The sequence below is a fragment of the Pogoniulus pusillus genome, chromosome 17 (genome assembly GCF_015220805.1).
Source record: "Pogoniulus pusillus isolate bPogPus1 chromosome 17, bPogPus1.pri, whole genome shotgun sequence".
Taxonomy (NCBI): Eukaryota; Metazoa; Chordata; class Aves; order Piciformes; family Lybiidae; genus Pogoniulus; species Pogoniulus pusillus.
Window position 1 is genome coordinate 19,368,175 of NC_087280.1, and position 20,685 is coordinate 19,388,859.

The window sequence follows — 20,685 nt, forward strand, 5'->3', positions numbered from 1 at the left end:
AACTACTGTCTTAAACTCACTTTGTTCTTTTCCTACCTTTTTGTTACTGCATAAAGAGGGGGCACCACTATTTGTTCAACATAACATTAAGCATACTCTGCTACTCAATTAGTAAACATGTCAAGAGGTGGGTTAGTTATTCATGGTTCAGGGGCACAGCCCCCTTTCAAAAAGAACTTTCCCTTCCTCCCCCCCCCCCCCCTTCACTCTAATGAAATGATGGATAATCTGGAAGTAGGTGCTTTAAGAAGATATTAATCATTCTCTGTGGTAATGTTAATCATGCGTTCCATCATCTCCAGATGCTGTGCATCACCTTCCTCGGAGATAAAGGGCACCCAAGCCAGCAGAGTCCTTTTGATCACCTTTCTCACAGTAACTCTCATAAGGCATTAAAAGAAGTCTTCACATTTCAGGGCATCCTTAAAAATGAAATAGAAAGTGGGAGAGTGAGGTAATGGAGGGATTCATGGACTCCAATCTTGACCCTGTCATTACTTATGCTGCCCAGATGGGAGGTGCACAGTTCTTTCGTCCTTTGTCCTAATCTTTGACATTTTTCGAGGCAACGTTTGGAATGAATGAGGTATGAGAAAACCCCTGATCACAGGAAATAGAAAATTAATTCACAAAAGATTTCAGGGAGGGAGGTGAGGTGGAATTAAAAAAAAAAAAAAAAAAAAAAAAATCCACCCTGGCTCTCTGTGAAGAAAAATCCAGCAAAATTATCCCCTCACAGCCTGCTGTTCCATTCCTAGAAAACATTAGCAGAAGTCGGGTCAGATTTGTCTCAGCACACTGTCTGTGATGTCTCTTCCAGTTAATAGAACACCCTGCCACTGGAGAGACTTCTGGCCAATTAGACCATTTTTATGACTAATCTTTTATAGTTTTCCTTGTCTTTTACACATAAACCTAGGGCATATCTTAGATGGCTGAAATACCTCCTTTTGCAGACTTAGATGCTTCAGAGACCCCAACGCCTAGAGAAGAATCTTTGAAGGTCTCCTGAAGCTAAAAAGTTACTTTGTATAAACTGTTGAATAAAGATACACCGCAGGGGACCATACCCAGTCAAAGGCAGGTGGTGTTTCTGTCACAGCATGTAAGTGCTAAGGAGAAAAAGAAGTTGTGTGAACTTGAAATAAAATAATCCAACTTTCTTAAAACCGTGGTTAAATGCAAAATCTATATGCAGAGTAACTGCTCACCTCTCTCAATCAGTGATCCCCACTGAATGTCGCTCATGGTCTACTACTCGGTAGGGTAAGTTAAAAGCCATAGGAAATTTGACAACCCTCACACCTAGAGCTGGTTTTGAAAGTGTTTCAATCAAGCTGTTGCCACCGCTCTCTGTGCTTTAGACCACGTTATGATGCAATACCCCTCTCCCAAATTTAAAGGACTCCAGTTAGACGATTAGCCATAACAGGGGGGTTGCAGAAATACAGTTTGCTTGAAAAAAGAATATTTCTTAGAACACTAAGCATCTGCTCTAAGTCTCTGCAGCTTGGTCTGGTAAAGTTTGCCCTTGCTGCTTCTCAAAAATGGGTCGTGTTGAGAAGCCCCATTTTTACCTCTTTTGACCACACTTGCATCTTTGAAAGGATAAGCTGAATCAAAGTATTGATACTGAGCTACACAGGTGACATTACCCTGTCAGCAGTGTCTCTTCAGAGAAGAGACATTACAAGCCCTTGGATAGCTGGAGGAAGGATATTCTGTGGAAAAAACAACCTGTACCTCCTCAAGATTTAATGAAGAACTCTATCTTAGGTAGGAAATGGTCAATAGTCTTATCTGTGAGACACCGCCTAGATACTTTGACATCAAACTGTTGGAGTGAATCCAGAGGAGGCCACAAAGATGCTCAGAGGGCCGGAGCAGCTCTGCTATGAGGACAGGATATGAGAGTTAGGGCTTTTCAGTCTGGAGAAGAGAAGGCTTCAAGGAGACCTTGGAGTAGCCTTCCAGTATCTGAAGGAGGCCTATAGGAGGGCTGTGGAGGGACTATTGACAAGGTCTGGTAATGACAGGCTGAGGATTAATGGGTTTAAACTGGAAGATAGGAGATTTAAACTGGATGTTAGGAAGAAGTTCTTTACAGTGAGGCTGGTGAACACTGGCACAGGTTGCCCAGGGAGGTTGTGTCTGCTCCCTCCCTGGAGGTGCTCAAGGCCAGGTTGGATGAGGCTTTGAGCAACCTCTTCTAGTGGGAAATGTCCCTGCTCTGCCTATGGCGGAGGATTGGAACTGGATGATCTTTGAGGTCCCTTCCAACCTAAACTATTCTGTGATTCTATGGAGAAGCTTTGTTAGGTGCCTTGGGTTGTGTGTGCCCTGGAAAGCATGGATAACCCCCTGGAAAGCATGGGTAACCCCCTGGAAAGCATGGGTAACCAGCACAATCCAGTACTCCATGGAACATATGCAAGCCCGTCTCCCACAGTCTCATTTTTCTCCAGCAAGTCCTGGACAAACAAAGCCACTCTTTCTCTGCTGCAAATCTGCCTTGTTTACAATGGACACTTATTTTGAAGCTTGAGACAAATTATATCCTAATGCACTGAGGATCTTTGCAGTGCATTTATGTAGTGCAAAACCCAGATTCCATCTTTGCAGCAATTCAAGCTTTGTTTTGCATTCCCCTGTACTGCTTTCCAAGCGGTACACACTATTAACATAAGATCACTAGTACAGGCCCTTTGTAGACAGCAAAGCTGAGAGACTAATGGATGTCTGAAAGGCGAATGTTTTTTCATTCCTTGTGATCTTGTTAACATATGTGTATTTAATGGTGGTAGTATTATTTCTGACTTACACCATTACACTACATTACAGTTGCTATTAATTACGCTTGCTACTGGGAACAGTTGCATGTTTACAGATTTTTTTTTTTTCATGGTCAGTTCCAATTTACTTTTTGTAAAGACAACTACTGCATTATGCACACGTTTTTATGCTCCACATAGAGCCTGGGAAATGTACTTCCATTTAAATGAGCACCAGACAGAAATCAAAGTGTTGCCGAACTCAGGAAAAAGAAATAACATTTACAAGGCCTTGCTAGCTAAAGTTCTGATTTCAGAACATAGTGCTTCACTCTTTCTGTTAAGTGAAACACTTGAAATTAAATGTATGTGAGAAAAAAAACCCAACCACAATAGGCTAGAGTTCCAAAGTGGCTTCTACTCTTGCTTCAGTCAAGTGTACACAAATCTGTTCTGAACATCATAAGAACTGGGACATCAAAACGCAGGTACATTAAAAGGAGCTTGATCAGGGAAATTAGCAGATAGAGAGCTGAAGGGTATTTGGCTGATCCAGGGTGAATATGTTGATATATATCCTTTGTTAAATCCTGGAGTGGTTTCCAGGAGAAATAGGTATGTAGTCTCCCACTTTATTTCTTCTGGGAAGTGAAGTACTCTTTCATTATTGGTAAGATAGAGAGCTGCCTTTTCTATTCATTGCACTCAGCTCACAGTGATAGATGGTATATAAAAATTTCATTTTGGATGGTGGAATTCGAGTACAGTGATACAAAGGTGTTTTGTGGATAGAATCTATAAATCTTGGGGGGAAAAAAAAAAGAAAAGTGCTTTCTGTCATCATGGGTAGCAGATTTAGATCATTTAAGTTACCCACAATGCTAAGCCAAATACACTCACCAAGTATTTTGGTTGATAGGGTCAGGAAATGGAGAGTTTGCTAAAGTTCATCAGATTTCCCTTTTAAGTGTGTGAGTGCATTAAGAATGAGAGCTAAAATACCTTCCAAGGCATCCTGGAATCTTTTCCAGAAATTAGCTGATTAAAATGTTGCATGCAAAATACATATCCTCATATCCCCATATCAGTGACTGTAGAGAAGAAGAATATTTATCTGGAGCGTGAACATATCCTCATCCACATCAGTGACTGTAGAGAAGAATAATATTTATCTGGAACATGAACCAAACTTGGCTTCTAAGTTGTTCCTTAGGCTAAAATCTTATTACCAGAATCCATTTCCTTCAAGTAAGAAGAAAAAAATGTGCTAAGGGTATAGAATTTTATTTTTGATACAGTGATTTCACTAATTTTGGAAATTTCTCTCACAAGAGTTTGGCTCTGTAAGGTGGAGATTTCCTGAGAAGTTAATCTGGACTGATTGTTCACTACATTGAACCAGTATCTTGCAAGGATGGATGCCTTCTGTTTTCAAAGCCCTGTGATATTTCTGTGATGAAACATAAACTCAACAAGGAAACACAAAGCAGTCTGCTGGAACTGTGTTGGAGAGACAACTGAACAAACAGCTGGCTGAAGGATTAAAGCCAAAACAAAGGACTGTTTGAAGGTCTTTCTAAGTTTTAGATAGCAATGGGAATCTTTTGAAATGGGGGCACAGTGGAGCTGCAACAGAAAGGGAAAGGTTTGGGAACTTTACCCATTTCAGACACTGAAACTCTGCAGCACTGTTTGGTGAGTCTTCAACAATGACAGAAGGCAGTAAAGGATAATAAGTAGATGAGTATTACACTTGATAATTCTAATTCACACTTTTAAACAAAAATGCTCACCCTTTGGAAGATCCAATGGATTTCTCTCTATTAACAGATTGCTGTTGTTATGTTACTGTTTATATTACCTCCCTCTTTAGCCCACTGTTACCATTACCTTTAATGAATTACTACTTTTCAGCACAATTAAGTGTTTGAAGCAACCAGGAGGTACAGTTTAAGCACAGTAAAAATGTCCAATTGAAAAGGCTAAAGATCAATATCAAAGGTCTAAAAGGTTAGACCAATCCTATCAGCTGCAGGGAAAAGCTGGTGTTAAGCTACCATTGAAGAAAGAAAGAGCTAATGGCCCACAGATGATCTTTATTCAACCAGGTTTTCTCCTGCTTAAAAAGAAATCCTCTCTTTATTGAACAGTGTAGTTTTCCCATTGCTGAAAATGCAGAAGCTTTAAATCCCAATTTTAGTTGTGCTGAAAGATGGAAAATAGTTTCTTTTAAATACTTTTCTTCATGAAAGAAGACAATAAAGGCTGCCTATTGGCCCTCATTATCCCCACCTCGATTTGACTTGCCTACCTGCTCCACTGCACTGGTTCAAGACAATTAATCCTAATATTCAACCCTCTTGGTGTAATTTCTCATCTTGGCAGGTCTCTTTCTATAATGACTAAAGGGGAGTGGCCAAATTCTCAAAGCCTCTGGGGTGAACCAGATACATTTCCACAAACACAGACAACAATTCGATCCAAATATGTTAATGAAACGTGCTTTAAAACCAAAGTGAGCATATAAAGGCACTGCCCTGCCTAGGCAATAAAACACACAGTACTGGTTCTTATGTTATGGACATGACAAACAGAATTCTGTTGATAGACGAAAAGGGCCTTGTAGGTAACTGATTATTTATGTTTCAGAGACAGCTTATGTTGAAGAAATACTTGCATTGTTTTCCACCTGCAACGTTCCAAAACCTCTGCAAGAGAATTTCAGCTCCTGCCAACTGTGCCAGTTCTCCAAATGTGTAAACTGGCCTCAACAGGTGATGTATTTTAATAGGCACTAGTCACACCTCTTTGTGAAATGGCTGTTAGATGGGAATTAAGGTCAGCATTCAGTTCCTAGGTATAATGCTGTTAATCTGGAGTTATCCCACTGACAGTCCAGTTTTAGAGATTTGCAAAAACAGAGCAGAATGTGCCTGGGAAGAGTCCCTAGTCTGCTTTCCTCTCCATTTTGCTTCCCCCTGACACATCAGGAATGCTACCTGACCAAGAGAACAGGCCATTGCCTGTTCTTTTCCAAAGCCAGTACCATTTAATGCATTGAGTCTTTACCTCTCAAGAGACAACAACTAGCCCCACAGGGATAATGCTGGGGTACAACATTGCTGCAATTCTCCCATTCGACTGACTCTGCATAGAACTGAGCTAAACGTGTGAATATTATGCACTTGGAGAAAATTGGTTCCTGTTTACACTAGGTACATTTTAGAGCTGCAGCTGGACAATATATGAGGAGACCAGAAGTTGCACTGAGGTTCACAAAAGTTTGGAATCTATGTGTTTAGAGATGCAGTACTACTACTAAATTTATTTTTCTGTTTGCAAAGTACCTCACTAAAACAAAGCATATCCAAGGCTGAGGAAACCAAAACTCACCATAACCAGTGGCAGCTTCTCTGCAGCTAGCGCTGCAGGTCTGGAGACTATTTGAATGGTTCTGCATGGCTAGATATAAAGTATTCTCCAGTTAGGAAGAGAAACTCCCATGATCTTAATTAGAGGCAGCACTCATATCTAACCATGGAAGATCTACAGCACATCTCAGTTTTGAGTCAAAACCTCAGTGGCATAATATATGAGCAGTCATGGGTTTGAATTAATCTACACCAGCTGAGGAGCTAGCAAGCTAGCTGGTAAAACTGCTTTAACTTAGCTGAAAAAAAAAAAATCATCTTTTTTATGGCCATTTTTTCCATGGCTGTGGTTTCACAGTAACAGCTTGAGCAGACGTAGTCCACTGACTCTTTGAGCCATGGCTGTGTATAACTGCAAGGTGAATGGATTGGGGAATTGGTCCATCAGAAAAGAAACTAAACTCAAGCTCTTCACTTTTATGGCTTTTTCAGGTAAGCCAGTTCCTCAAGTCAGGTTACTGCATGGCTACACAGACAGACACACTAGGTCAAAGCGTGGGAATGCATGGAATGGAGAACAAATAAGTGGGAGAAAAAGGAAATGCTGGATTGTTCATTTTGGCACCATGACCAAATAGCTGCAAGCTACATCTCCGTGCCTTTGGTCACGTATAGAAAGGTAAGAGAGAGGGCTCAAGAGACATTAACTTCTATATATTGTTTATAAATACAGTCTAACATACTTTTGTTAAAGTCCTCCCTCCCCCCAGTCTTTTTGACAGAGTATGAATGCACTAAACGTCTCTCAATTCCATCCATTCCTATGTTCTCCTCAGATCTGAAATAGATATTTGGAAGTTAAAACAATTTCCACTGAAGCCAGTATTTAGGCCAGTAGTAAGTTCACTTCTTGAAGTAGCTATATTATTTTATTCTGTTTAATTTTTTCATGCTAGTTCAACGTAGAAGGGGTATCATGTCCTGCTTTTACCTTCCCTGGTGTGCTGTGCCTCAAAAGGATATTGGTGTTTTATTAGCTGGTATTGATCAAGAAACAATTGGCAATAAATTGGCTTAGCTGGGTAAACACAGACATATCCAGTAAGATGATACTTATTTTCATTTTAACTGCAATTAGGCTCTGTGTAACTACCAGGACATAGTCAAAGGTCACAGGGAGCAGCAAAAGTGTTTATCAGGAGTTAGGACGTGCTATAATAAAAGTTAGAGCCAAATTAAGTAAAACAAATTCTATCCTTTTTTTAGTGTTATCAAAGGAAGTAAAACCTCCTTTTCTTTCACACATTATAAATTTAGGGCAACTCAGGAAATTGCTCACAAGAAAATGAATTTAAGTCATATGTGAGAAAAGCCAAAGTGGGCTACTCCTGCTCTGACCGACTGTCTGAGCTACCCCACATAACCTGAGCAGTGAAAGGTTTGCTGCTGTTGGCTGAGAGACATTGCACATCAAGAACTATTTGCTGCAAAAAGCCACAAATGATTTCAAGTGATCAACGGACTGCTGAAAGTTGTGATCTGCTTGGGAACAGTAAAAATAAGAAAAGCTAATTGAAGAAATTATTTATTGCCTATTACTTGGTAAATTCTTCAGTCACAGAGGATCTGCAGGGTGCTTTGAAACCTCATATTTAAAAAGTCGTCTTAAATATGTTAACCAAATAAGTTGATTTCCAAATTAACTGCTATGAATTTACCTGGGAAAAGTAACTCTCTGGTGAACACTCTATAGTAAGAACACTGTACCACCATCTCCATCACCATCTCCATCTGATAGCTATTTTGTACCCTGAGGCATGTGGCATGATTTAGCCTAGATGCTAACTACAAATGTCATTTTCATTCATGTGGCCCTAACTCAGTAAAAAAATTAAGCACATGTTCAAGACCCTGAGAAGTCAACTTCTCACATGTTGAATATTAAGCATAGTTTTATGTCCTTCCTTAGGTTTTGGGCAGAAGGATGATGACTATTCAAGTGCTTACAGCTGAGCATGTTTTTATTTGCTTTGCTTAATTAGAACTATAATGATCTCATTCTGATTTGTAAATTCCTAAGCTCCCTGCTTCAATAAGCATTATTTTTTTTTAGTCAGCAGTGAAAACCAGAAAATCTCCATCAACCTAGCTGCTGTTTACTGTCCATTTGTCCCTTGATTTGAGGCTGCAGTGTTTATAGCACAGGTGAGTGGGCAGCAGAAATTCTGGATTACAGAAAGATCATGAACAACCAAAAGTTCTGCTCATAAGCATATTGGATTAATCATGGAGGTGTAAAAGGTTACTGCCCCAGCTGTCTGCTCCCTCTTATCTTCAGGGTTACTCTGTTGGAAGTTATCTCTTCAGTCACTACAGCTAAAACCAGCAAGGAACGGGAATTAAACACATCTGGTTGTTCCTTAGGATGGGAAAGTGTAAATATGATGGATGCCTCTAAAGTTATCAAAGAGTCTGTATTTCCAAAATCTATGACCAAGTACAACTCTAATTAAAGGATGTAGCAGGAGTTTACAGCACTTTCAAAAGGAAATGGAAAGCAAAAAGACTTCCATGGCTTAAAACTGTTGGATTTTAAAGATTGTTTCCTTAATGTCAAGTACAATGTCCCACTGTTATCCTCAGAATAACAACCAAAAAAATCGAGGTTAGAGATTATTTCATTCTAGAATTATGTGAGAATAATATAGAATAACTATTTCAGTGCTCAAATAATTCAGCTAGCCATAAAAGATTGCAAATAAAACCTGCATCTAAGCCATAAAAGATTGCAAATAAAACCTGCATCTACATCTCTACACAAAACTGTTCATCAATACTACTAGAATATATTTTGGGTTCCGTGTTTTGAGGTGTTCATCTTTTGTACTATTAGAGTAATGTTAGTTTAAAGCCTGTTCCTAATGTGACTCTAGAGCTATATGCTCTACATAGCTACTTCCAGCACCTTACAGCTAATTGTTACATCTTCCTGCTTTGCTCCTGTCTAAACACATTAGGTGACCTTCCTTTGAGCTTACATACTGGTGTTAGTAGCAACTGTTTAGTGGCAAAGTATCATAGGTTATGCTGTCTCTAGCCCTGCAGTGACTGGAGACAAGGGAGGCATGCTTTGCTGCCTTTGCCACACAAACACACAGAGCAGAGAGATATTTTTCTCCCTTAAATGGCTGAAAATCAGTAATAACTAGACTGAAATCAATGGAGCTTTACTGCTGTGCACTGTGTTAACACAAGATGCGAATCTGCCTTTGGGTCCAGTTTCTGCAGAGCTGAATGTTAAACAGGAGTGTTCAGATTGCTTTGACTTCACTCACTATTTGCTGATATTAACTCTATATATTTTAAGCAGACACTTGCAGTTTCTCAGATGTCTTCTCTTTCTCATTTATTAGTTGGGTTATATTTTAATGCTGCTGAGAGATTTACTGTCAATGTATTAGATGTATTCATTTTGGTTAAGGCAAATCCTTGTGCTCGGATCCAAATGTTGGGCACATCTGTTAGCAAGCCAAGGAATGACCCTGTATTATTATTATTTTTTAAACTTGACAGCTCACACGTTTGAAAATTGCACAAAAATATGTAGCTTAGCAGCTCTGCCTTCTCTTTGTACTATTTGCTCACATCCGGATCCATTTTTATCCCTGCCTGAAGGGGAGGAAGGACAATCCCATATCAATCGCTCCCTATGCCAGTTCACATTAGGGAAATCCCCAACTTTTCATTTCAAATCAGCAGCATCTTTCCTTTGATCCAGAAGACCACAGCTGGGAAGCTGACATGACTCTGCCCCGTGCTTCCCCTGCTCCAAGCCCCGCACCCGCGCTTTGCTCTTTGCCTCTAATGAATTCTAGCAGAGTCACCTCTGCTCAGTTTTAGCAGAACCTTTTCCTTCCTGTCCCTGATGGAGCAGCTGAATTAATCAAACTCATCCCAACTAACATTAACAATCCGTCAAAAAGTGGCCTACGAAATGCCTCATCTACTGTAACTAGAAAATTTACCTGCAAACTGGCTGATTTGTCCTGCACTTCTGCCTGTAGGACAAAACAGACAGAGACCACTTCATCACTTCATACTCTTTTACATATTTTCCACCTCCTCTTCTGTCATTTTATTTTTTTGTGTGCTATGTTTCATTCCTTTGTATTAGTTCAGAATTCATGGACCATGAACACCATTTTTGCTTAAAGAAATGCTTACGCAGTGTTATCCCTTCCATGGTATGTGCTGATGACATCAGGGTTGAGGCACTTGGAAGTTCCTTCTGCAATAAGGTCAGCAAGTCAATATAGTGACTTCTGTGATGCTTGTACCATGCTATGTTGCAACTAACTCTTTTTTATGCTTCTAGCTATTTACTTATCAAAGAAGAAAAGTACTTTTAGCTGGGTGCTGTGGTCTCCTTCACGAGTGGATCTGCCCTACACAAGCAACTGAAGTCCTTATTACCTGTGCAGGATGATGCCGTAAATCATGGGCTTCACCTTGTAGGAGTGGCTCATGCACCAAAACACCTAAGGGTGCTCCAGAAAGTGATTTTTTAAATGTTGTTTGATTAAGACTACTTATGCACAAAACATTTTGATGTCTACTCCTCAGTAAACGGGGAGTAAAAGCCAGTAAAAACCAGAAGGGCTGCTCTCCAACCTTCTTTACAAAGGCAGAAATGACTATACAGTGCCACTGCTGCAAGCTTTTGCCAATTCAATTAATACTCAAACATATTTTGTCAGATTTTCTGCTTTGAAACTGATGAGGATTGGAATTTGCTTAAATGAGCCACATGTCTCCATCCAGTCACCAAGGCTGGCAGTACTTACAGGGCAGTTCAAAAGAACCCTCTGGTATTCTGAGTTTAGTGTCTCCAGAGGATTCTTTAGCACTACATTGTCCTAATAAAACTCTTCTAAGATGCTCTCTCCTAAGCAAGTCCCAGAACAAGTGCCTACAGTTGAGCCACTTCTCTGCTGCTGCAATTGGACCAAAATTTAGAGCCGAGTTTCAACTTCAAGTATCAAAACCACTTCTCCCTCAACCATCTGTGCTGGAAGGCATCCACACCAAGGGGAAGATTAGGAGAACAGCTAAATCTGCCTGTGGAGATGAATTTACCTTCACATTAGGACAGAAATATGATCCAGAAGGCCAGAAAAGGCAAGGAACTCTTGAGATGAGTAGCCACTGAGTTTTAATTTTTTTTTCTCTTTGTCATAGTTTGTTTTCACTCTTTTTCCTCTTCCTTGCAGTAATACAGATACAAGAACCAGATCTCCAGAAGCCAAGGCTCTTCTAGATTCATCACTCAAGACCTTAGACTTGCAGGAAATAGAGACCCTGAGATCCATTCCTGAATCAGCAGCTTCAGAAAGTAGATCCTTGTGACTAGTTTGAGATTTTTAAAGCCACTCTACTTCTTTCAAAACATTTTCCTGCATTTACCTTTCTACAGACAACCTCTAAAAAATGATTGGTCTCTTCACTCTAGATGCAATTCCAAACCCCTTTCTTTTTCAAATTTACCAGCTCTGATAAATTCTAACATATACCCTTTTTCATCCTAAATGCCCTTAAACCCACTGATTTAAGTACACTAGTGGGAGGTTTCCAAGATATATGTGGTGTTACCTGGCTTGCAAGTTGGGCAGAATCACAATGCAATATCATTCACTTATGGCAGGAGGAACACAGAACAACTATTTCATTGTTACTTTTAACAGAGCCAAAGTACAACATAGCACTGACTAGCAACACCAAGTGGTAAACTGTTAATGATTTTAAGGCACTTATTCAATAACACCCATAAATATATTCCCAACATCTGTATTTAAATATCTGCTTGACTTCAGTAGGTTTAAGCATGTGCTCAGAATTAACTTACATGCTTTTCCTGAGGCTCTATGTAGGTACAATATCTATTGTATCAGCATAATCAGGTCCAAAATCCAGGTCTTCCCACCTTCCAGGTACCACTCAATATATAACACTAGAGGTAAGAAGGTAGGCATGAATTTGGACAGGGCCAAGATTTTGAGGTTATTGTTAAGGTCTGATTGGTGGTTTGCAAACTTGCAGATGTTCAGAAAGAAAAGCCTTGGGGAATTTCCGAACATCTCAGTTCCAGGGCATAACCTACCCTAAATAAAGTGCTTGTGTTTGTTGCCACCTCTGAGACAGCAGTATCTGATCAACCTGGTGTTCATGAAGACTGCTCTGGCAGTTCGAGGAGGACCTTCAGTCTATGGAGCAAAACATGAAGAACTTCTCTGTTCCATGAGAGTGTACTGTAGGATTTGCTTTTATCTGCAGCTTTGTCTTCAGAAGTCTGTCCCATGAAAAGAAAAAACTAAGCTTAAGCTGGCACTAATAAATGTAGCCATTCATCAGAGGCCTGTGTATAATCTGTGCAATAAGAAACATATTCAGCCTTCGCTTACTCCCTGAAAAAAGGCTGTGCAGTTTGAATCATGAGAAACTAGACCCTCTTATTTGTGTAAAGTTCTCGCTCTTCCATGCTATTAAAAGTAAGCAACTCATTACTACAACACAGAGAAGCAAATGAAAATATCCCTTTCCTATTGGAAACTATCTGCCTTAAAATAAAAACCAAACCGTGCCTCTCCTTCCCACTAAAATGTTGCCACTGCACTGGAACTAATTTGCTGATATCCTTAGAGAAGAAGCAAAAGGTTCAGTTATGAGGAGGGAAGAGTGTTCCCAGCTAGGTCAAAGCTGTGGTAACACAGCAAGGCAATCCAGGAGAGGCTCACACAACCCTTGGCTGCACATGGTGGGTAACAGTAGGCCTTTAGCTCTTCAGGCTGTCAATCTGGCACTATCACACACACTAAATTCACTTTGGTATTTAAAGAAGTGGCATTATTGATTCTTTCTACTACTTTTTTTCTCTTTTGTTCCATTCCAAGGCCACTACAGGCCACTGAAGAAGAAAAAGAGGCACACATACATAGGCACGGACAGCAAAACTCAGGAAGCACTTTAGCTATAAGTAACAAGTACTAAAAATAGTGACCTTGCTGCAATTATTTTAGTCAGGGGATAGTAATATATGGCCCTGATAACACTATATTTTCTTTATTATCCTGAACTGTACTTAATTGACATAACTCTGTGGGAGGATTAGCTTTTATACAAATACCCACATTTTATTGTATTGTCATTCCCTAAGGAGTGTAGTGCTCATATATTTCTCTTAATGTGGCTTTGCAAACAGGCCATTGCAGTCATATGCTCAGAAACAGTACTTAGATGTTTAGAATGCATTGATTTTTTTTTCAAATGCTGAAACCATTGGAGTGATGGATAGTTGCTTAGATGCATAATTCTTAACCATTGACTGCTAACATCTTCTGACTCAATTATAATTATCAGACTCAGTTTGTTACTCTGCATGTATATATCTTCAGTTGTGATGTAGAGATGGAAAAACATGTATGATGAATTGAGACAGAATGACCTGATCCTTAATTTAGTGGGCAGGCTGTTTTCTGAGGTGAGTGGAAGGGGAACTTAATGGAAACTCCAAGGCTTCCTGTTTCCTTTGGGTGAGGGGATTTACAGACTACCTAAGTGTTAGCACATTTTGCAGGTTCAAGGCCAAATTTCATCCTGAAAGGAAAGCAAGAGTTATACCTGCTCTGCTGCAAGAATTTGCAAAGAGAATTCAAGTTATGTGAACAAGTTATTCACGAATATTCTGCGAACATGAAATCCCCAAGCAGGTAGAAAACACAATGGATCTTTAAAGTACTGGAGTGTGTTTAATGTTGTGGTATGTCAGCAGTGGAAAATAGAGTCCATGGACCAGGATGGAAAGGTGCTTAGGAAAGCTAGATGCAAGGTTTGCCAGAATAACTCGTAAAATTACTGATTCAGTGGTGTGTGTATCCAGGCTCAATTTAGGTATGATATTCACATGCTAACTATGAAATGAAGACTTTATTTCAAGTGACACAGACAAACTCCTTCCCTAGATCACCAAACCATGACCTCTGTGGTGCGAGACTAGAGAAAGCCTCTTTCAGGAGACAAATAACAAGAGGATAATGTGCATCTCTCCATTCATATTGCCTTGCACTCCACAGCTTCAAGGGAACACTGTGTGCTAGCCAAGGGGGGTGACTACATCTCTTACTCCACTCCAAACATAAAAAGTGCCATCTGTAACATTTGCTTGAGGAAAGTGCTAGCTGCTGCCACCACAAAACGTACATGAAACTTAGCCCACAAATATAAAAGCTCAGTTAGCCATTAGACATTGGCAATCTGCTAAAAAAGGCAGTTGAGAAATGCAAGCAGTGACCGGTGTCCTGCTCTGCCTCCTAAGCATAAGGATAAAATTATCATGTTGAGAGAGAGCACACACATGGAAAGAGTGGGCTGTCTCCTCACAACAAAGCATCACTGCTTTAACCGCCAGTACTAGGGAATCACATCCATTTCAGATGGTGAGTCACATGCCTACATGAAGCTCAGAACTGCAGGCTTACAAATGTTATCACTCTAGGAGTGGTTCTTTCAGAAGTACTGAAGTCTTCTCCTCAAGTCAGAAAACCATTGGTTGCTCAGGCTGATTTTGAAAGACCAAAAGCTATTTTTTCAGTCCTTACATCTACACAGGTAACCAAAACTGTTAGATATGAAAACAGCAATCAAATTTACATGTAAGATTAAGAATCTATAGGATTAAAAAAAAACAAAACAAACAAAAAAAAAAAAAATCAAACCAAACCAACCCAAACAACTATGACTGTGGTTGTTTTTTATAGTCTACTTTTAGGAGAGAAAATGCATCCAATCAGAAGGTGCTTACACTGGAGAAAGGGGAGAACATACTCGACAAAAATAACGACGCTCGAACAAGCCTTGTGAAAACAAGTGGCTATGTAAAAGTGACTGTCTGTCTTCTTTCAACTAGTGGCCTAAAGGAAAAGCACAAGCATAGGGACACAGTATTAGGCAGAAGAGCATCCACCAAAGAAATCACTACAGGAAGCATCCACCAAAGAAATCACTACAGGAAAATCTGTTGAAACTGGCAGTAAATTATGAAAAACAAATTGTAAGGAACTAAGTATTTCAATTGTGCCAGAACTTATGAAACTAATTGCTTAAAAATAAAAAACCCACACAACAAACTCATGATTTCTAAGCCAATCTCATAATTTTTGAAAGTCTACAATTAGTAATGAAATCTGAAGTGTTCACAGCTATCAAGCTGAGTGGTAATGCTCCAATGCAAGTAGAAGTTGCAGAACAAAAGCACTAAACCTTTAGATCACCACTGAAAAATGATTCCTGCTGTGGTAACCTGTAACATCTCTGTGCATGCACCACAAGTTAGAACGAGAAATAAAATGGTGGACTCAAAGGAGCAAGAGAAGGAAGAATCAGGAAGATTTTGCTGCTAGAGAGACACTTAAACACATCTAATCAATGCTGAATCCATGGGGCTCACATACAGATAGTGCAGGTAAAGTAAAATTTGCAAGTTGTGCATCAAAATCACCCAACAGAATTCACACATGCAAGACTCTCACTTGTCTACAAGGGATGTACACACACAAAATGTAACCTGTCTGCAGATTACATTCACAGCACACAGGTAGTCACAGTCTCATATTCTGGGTTTCATAATTCAGTGTGTGCGTAATTATTTATTGGTCTCTGTGTACACCACAGCACCTTTCCTCTGGTCTAGAAGCTGGATATGGATTTGCTGGTGAACAGCTGCCTTACATGTAGTTTATCTTGCCTCACGTAGGTCTTTCTGAGGCTGAGGAACCACCAGTTAATGCTGGGAACATCCTAATGTCTCTGTGTTCTTACAACCTGGTTGAGGACACCTCACAGTCATGCTTACCATTTTTCGTGCTTTGGTCCCCATGCGCTCCCAAGTGGGCTACAGGCAAGAAACATGCTAGAAAATATTGAAGCTTCCTTTGACAACTACTGTTGGGTTACCATAAAGCCAGGCAGGAGGTTAACATGCACAGTGTCTATACAACACCCCTGGTTTTGCTGATGGAAAGCAAGAGAGCTTACATCACCTGCAGGACCAGTTTGCAGCCAGGCTGGCTGCTCCTTGGACACCACTAAGGACACTGTGATCCTGAATTTTAAATTATTTTCTTTTCACAACATTTTTGCAGGTCAGAAAGTAATTGGAGAGTTCAATCCTCAATCTACTTCTCTTACCAAAAAGAATCAACAGGGAAAGAAATTCAAATTAAGACAACACCAAGCATCTGTGTGGTTTTCCTGTCTCACTTCAGTGAATCTGGAGAAGAGTCATTCTCCGTTAGATGTACTAGAAGCCTTTTGTTGATATCATAGTGCTGACAAGTGTAATAGTGACAACAACATCATGTGAAATTATAACAGGAATCTTCCTTTCAGCAGTAGGTCTTGATAAATTGGACATACTGATTCCTGCTATTTGTTGCAAGGTAGTGTGGCATCTCTCTTTTTTCCTTTAACAGGCGCTAATTATTGAGCATCAAATAGCGTAAAATATAACAGCTGTGCATACTGTCAGTGCTGTATGGGCTGCTGAAGGTGTCTGTGTGTGCATATGCCAATGTGTGAGCAACTGACAGTGGGTGGTTTTGCTGTTTGCTTTATAAATGCATTTGAATAAACCAGATTATTTTGCAGGACAGTAGGAATTCAGCTGGGTTACAGATGAGTTAACAAGGAGAAGCAAGTTTCCAGAATGCCTGGGATGGCTTTTGCTGCAGTGCTGAGTGAAGAAGTGTGTTCCAGACTGCTGGGCATGGCTGGGGAAGCAGCAAAAGTAGCTCTTGAAAAACTAATGGTGTTTTATCCTTTTCTGTATGCCAATCTCACAAATCCCAACTAAATTATTAATGTTATTTCAGGAATCATGAATAGGAGGTTCCAGCATTTGAAAAACAGGAGGAGAAAAGGGGGGGTCGGGGCGGGAGGGAATATCAAGAGAAACCAAAATCCTAATGTACTATTTTTACAATTTTAAGCTTTTATAGTCAAGCTGTGTCAAAGAGTGGGAACAGTTAGGTGAAAGAATAGGTGAAAGTTTGCTTCCAAAAGCTTTCAGTCCAAAGAAACTTTTTCTTTTGTGAAATGATTTAAACTGTAAACCATAAATACCCTGGTACCTCCCTGACCAAGATAACAACCTTTAAAAAAAATAAAAAGAAAGAAACCCCTAAAAATATTACTGTGACCTGCTTTATGGTAAGGTCAGGCTCTTAATCAGTTTCGGGGCATAGCTCTTGAAACGAGAATGAAAGACTTTCTCCCTGAATAGTTTGCTCTCCTCAGGTTATAGTGAAACAAAATATGTAAAGTTTTTTGCTTCTGAGTGTTAGAGCTGCTCTTTTAACTTTCCTTTTAAGTTGGAAAAATGCAGTGAATAGAATCATTCTTTTCAACTCAAAACTTCTTCATGAAGGGTTGAGTCTTTTTTTCATGGTTGCACTGGTACTAACACACCAGCTTCAGATGACCTTTACAAGTATCACATGGAGGCTTTATCCTGATTAAAATGGTTTTCTACACAGAAGGGGAAGGCCTGTGACACCACTCCGAACAAAACCTCTGCAGGACAAGGTGTAAAAGGATAAAATATATTGCTTCCTCTAAGAGGAATGGAAAAAAGGACCGAGAGATTCTGAATAAGAGAGAGACATGAAAACCTGTGTTTCATTTTGATTAATTCTGCACAGTTCTTCTTTAAGCAAATGACTAATGTGGCCTTTGACCCACCAGGAGAATTCTTTTAGCTCCATCCTTCAGGAAACCCAAAGAAACAGTGCTAAGGTTACACCTAATGCTGACCTACCTCATCCATCTGCTTTCAGTGAGCAAATGTCAAGTTCATATTCTTTTCCTATCGATGAAGGGGTGGGGAAGAGGAGAGAGAGGATAAAATTGCTGTAACTTAATACTGGCATCAAGATTTATTTACTGTTGATCACAGCTGGTGAACTTTTTGCGTCTTGCATATGCGCAGGGTTGTTTGGGTCAAGGTGCATATGCCAACAAGAGACCAGCAGGGAGAAAGTGCAGGAGAGAGGAAGGCCTGAGGATGTAGCAAACCAGCAAGGAATGAGAGGCTCCAGGGTAAATTTATAGTTATGTGATCTGAGCCCAGAGGGAGGCCTAAGCAAGAATGCTCCCTGACCATAAAAACGTGCTGGCTGGTAATGGCTGTTAATGGTGCAGGGTGATTTTACTGAGTTAGACAATAGGGGGGTGACCGTGCTGAGGGCAGGGGAGCAGGCGTTTGGGAAGTGAGATGATGGTGGGGTAAACGCAACAAAAGAGTGGAGGTGGTGAAGCTGTGTTCACAGCTATGTGTGTGCCCTGCTTCCACAGTTGCCTTCCAACATGCACAGACAAAAAAAAAAAAAAATTTAAAAAAAAAAGTGAAAAGTATAAAATAAAGGAAAAAGATAAAGAAAGATGCAGGAAATATGAGGAGCCCAAGTGGCATTTTGTGCTGCTAACGTGCATGACATTTCAAGAACTGCACTTTGCATTTTCCTTTTAATTGTTCTGCCCTTTTGCTCTCCGTTCACAGTGTGTGCCATAGAATTCTGCCTGTCTGAGGACAGCAGAGAGCAGGCAAGGGATGTGATTCTAAGCACTTTGGGTTCACAAGTCTCCCATTTTCAATTAGCAGATGAATAAAGGATGTAAGGCAAGGTTTCATTTTTTATTGCATGTTTTCAATTACAGTATTTTCCTTCTCTTGCTCCCTACCTCCTCCTTTTTAATGTCTCCCCTCTACTGAACTCAAGTTCAGACCATTAAACAGTCCTTCCAGCACCAGCATTTGCACTAATACCTGCTGGACTTGGTGGAACAATTGCATTATAGCCATCTACGGCTCTGATTATCATCAGCAACTGGGGATGCTGGCTCAAGGATGCAAGGTCACTTGAATACCAATCCCCATTACCCTGCGGCAACTGCTTCTCAAGGAGAGCCAGTTACCATAATGAGATCACACAATGCACAAGCTTTCTTTGATTGTGATTTCCAGCCCAATCAGCAAAGAAAGGAAACTCCTGTCCTTCACTAGTCTGAAACTTATGCCTTTCTCTTTTGAGAAAGTCGAGATCCACTCAGGATCCCCTGGCTTAATAGACCAGTGGATCTGACCCAAGATAACTTAGTTAAAATACAGGTAAAAGTGGCTTAGAAGTAGACAGGTTTATTTTTGGCAATTCTGAAATGTGTTTTCTTTTTGTTTACTAGAGATTCATTCAAATGGTTAAAGCTCAATCCTTTTCAATAAATAGCTGATGATGTATTTTAACTGAGTCTCAGCCAAACCTGCCTTTGGTCAGCAGAGGAAAAACTCTAACATGCTGTAGCTATATAGGCAATTTTGCCAGGACCATACAGAAACAGATTTTCTGTAAATGATCAAATAGAGTAGAAGGACATTGAAATGTATTCTCTTTGCACAGCACCACACCATTATATATTTACTAATACAATTACTAGCCCACTATTACTGAATGCACAGCTATTGTCTTCAATGCATTTTAGGGCCAGAATACTATTCACGGGGTCACAGGATGTCAGGGGTTGGAAAGGACCCAAAGAGACCATCAAGTCCAACCTCCTTGCCAGAGCAGGAACATACAATCTAGCTCAGGTGACAAAAGAACACATCCAGACAGGCCTTGAAAATCTTCAGAGAAGGAAACTCCACAACCTCTCTGGGCAGCCTGTGCCAGCGCTCTGGGACCCTTATAGTAAAGAAGTTCTCCTTTGTGTTGAGGTGGAACCTCCTGTGCTACAGCTTCCATCTATTGCTTCTTGTCCTATCCCAGGGAGCAAGTGAGCAGAGCCTATTCCTCCTCTCCAGCCCTCAGATATTTATAAACATTTATCAAATCCCCTCTGAATTTTTCTCTTTTCCAGACTAAACAGCCCCAGGTCCCTCTGCCTCTCCTCATCAGGCAGTGCTCCAGTCCCCTAATCATCCTCACAGCCCTCTGCTGGACCTTCTCCAGCAGATCCCTGTCCCTCTTAAACCAGGGAGCCCAAAAATGAAGGCAGTATTCAAGATGAGGTCTCACCAGGGCAGAGTAGTGGGGGAGGAGAACCTCCCTTGATCTGCTGGACACATTCTTCTTAATGCACCCCAGGATCCCATTGGCCTTCTTGGCCACAAGGGCACATTGCTGTGCCATAGTTAACTTACTATCCACCAGCACTCCACAGGTCTGCTCTCCAGCAGATCACCTCTCAACCTGTACTGGTGCAGTTCATTATTCCTTTCCAGGTGCAGGACTCTGCACTTGTCCTTGTTGAACCTCATTTTGTTCCTCTGTGCCCAGATCTCACTGGATGACCACACAGCCTTCAGCCGTATCAGCCAAGCCTCCCAGTTCGGTATCATCAGCAAACTTGCTGAGCAGACACTCTGTCCCCTCATCAATATCATTGATGAAGATGTTAAGCAGCACAGGACTCAGGAACTGATGCCTGGGGACTCCACT

General features: G+C 40.5%; 1 long non-coding RNA gene across 1 annotated transcript in view; it reads right to left on the minus strand.

The window, feature by feature from the left end:
* Positions 1-212: 212 nt before the first annotated feature.
* LOC135183152 (uncharacterized) overlaps positions 213-20,685 on the minus strand; it is a 198,239-nt gene continuing 177,766 nt past the window's right edge. The window contains exon 4 of the long non-coding RNA XR_010305426.1: positions 213-422. This is a non-coding gene — a long non-coding RNA (uncharacterized LOC135183152). The remainder of the gene's footprint in view (positions 423-20,685) is intronic.